The sequence below is a fragment of the Loa loa genome (genome assembly GCF_000183805.2).
Source record: "Loa loa unplaced genomic scaffold supercont3.616, whole genome shotgun sequence".
In the NCBI taxonomy this organism is placed as follows: Eukaryota; Metazoa; Nematoda; class Chromadorea; order Rhabditida; family Onchocercidae; genus Loa; species Loa loa.
This window is the reverse complement of record NW_018108796.1, coordinates 1-2,453: the sequence shown is the minus strand read 5'-3', so window position 1 is coordinate 2,453 and position 2,453 is coordinate 1.

The following is a 2,453-nucleotide window of genomic DNA, read 5'->3' as shown; positions in this document are numbered from 1 at the left end:
AATTTGATATTTTGATTATTTATTATAACTATGATCGATTAACAATTTTCTTATAAGAATTAATATTTATTTATTCATAGCAAGGAATGCTTTTTTTTTTAAATTTATGAAAAATAATTTTTTTTCGTATAATACAAATTTATATATATACATATATACGGGAAGTTTACCTTATTTGTAAATAGATGGATAATTTTAAAATTAATTATTTTAATTATAATATGAAACACTTAATTAAATTTTATACCTATATATATATTTGAGAAATAAACCTTTTTCATAACCCCATAATATTCAAATTAGCAAAATATTAATTAACCGATAAATAGATGGATGTGGAATTCAGTGAGGTATAAAATCTAAAAAGTTATAATTAAAATGATAAATCGTAAAATTATCTATCCATTTATAATAAGGTATGTTTTCCGGAATCAGCATCAAAATACCGGATCCAAGCTAATGAAGAAAAACGAACATTTATGATGATATTCAAATCAATGTAATAATACATAGTTGTTAACTTATAACATCAATAATTGACTGATCACTGTACTGATAATTTTACTTATCAAAGATTTTTTTTTTTCATATCCTATATTAACATATTTTTTCCATATGCCAACAAGAATAAATTCAACAATATTTATCTTTGAAAATTTAATCAAACATTTGAAAAAGTTTTAAAAAATCTTAAAAATTCTGGCAAAAACTTTTTAAAAAGAATAGAAAAAGCTCACAACGATCAATCAATGGTGATAAATTTTTCAATAATGTTAATTTGCATAATTCGATTTTCAATAACCTCGATTTGCATAAATCGATTTTCAATAACCTTGATTTGCATAATTTAATTTTGATTGAAAAAGAGTCTATTATGTTTAACACATAAAAACTAATTTTTATCAAAATTCTTTTTTTTTTTGCAATCAAAAAATTAAATCGATGAAGAGGGCGAAAAAATGACAGCATATATTCTGAAATGTTTAACAGTTTAGGTGAAGCTTTTCATCGGATAGTTGAGGGAAAAATTGATTGTAAAGATTAATTTAATGCAAAGTATTATATGGAAATGGAACAAGAATTAATAAAACTAAATTTGTAAAAATTTTTGAAAAATCATACTTGAAATAAGTTAATTCGAAATTTAAAAAGTGAAAATAAATGAAGAGTTAATTTTAGTAAATTTTTAACATGAAAAGTTAATAATTACACCAGAAAATTTGTCACAAATTAACTTCAACCATTAATGAAAGCAAAAATTAGAATTGTAAAAAGAAAAGTTTAAATGTGATAAGTTGTCTTGCATGAACGAATGAATTTGATTGAATATTTATTTATTTCGATTTCATACTGTGTAAATAAATTCCTTTGAGATTTGAATATGTCAAATTTATTTCGAATAAACTTGTTTTTATTATATAAATAAGTGTAAATAGCATATATTCATGTTATAATAAATGAATTTTTCAAATATATTAATATTTTAAAGTGATTAAATGCAAATATTAATAGTATTAAATATATGAAAGAAATGGAGGTACTGCATAATTTTATGCATTTAATAATGGGACAAATTTTTAACAAAATAAATAAAAGTGAAAAATTTTTAAATTTAATTTGTTTATTTCAATAAATATATTTTACATGCTAATATAAATAATTTGTCAATTTTTTAACATAAATAATTTTTCAATTTTCTAACAAAAATAATTTATTAATTTCTTAATACAAATAATTTATTGATTTTTGTAAAGGTTTTCATTTTTTTTCTTTTAATTAGAATTTTAACAAGAAATAAGCATTCATTAATTTATAAACTTTTTTTCCTGCCAACAATATTTTGGTTTAATTTTACTTCTTTTTTTCATATTCAAATATTAGTTCTGTTTCCTCTTTTTTTTTTAATATTTAAATATCAGCAACAATAATAATTAACGATACCAGACAGGCTTGGGTTTTCTTTTTTTCTTTTTTTTTTTCCTTTTCATATGGAAATAAATTAAAACATATTAATAATGATATGATGATTAACTAATTAGTTGGCATGATATTATTGATAGTTTGGAAAAATGTACGACATGAACAATAGAGGTATGAATTTTGCCAAACTTTATTAACACTCCTGAACTCATTCAAATATTTTAGGTCTTTCATACTTTTGTTCTGATATATTCCCTTCTATGATTTTTTGCCCTCAAAAATATCGCCGTTTCGCTCAATTTCATAACCAAATTATTTTAACTAACAATAAACAAATAAACCATACAATATTAATGACAATAATAATAATAATAATAATAATAATAATAATAATAATAATAATAATAATAATAATAATAATAATAATAATAATAATAATAATAATAATAATAATAATAATAATAATAATAATAATAATAATAATAATAATAATAATAATAATAATAATAATAATAATAATAATAATAATAATA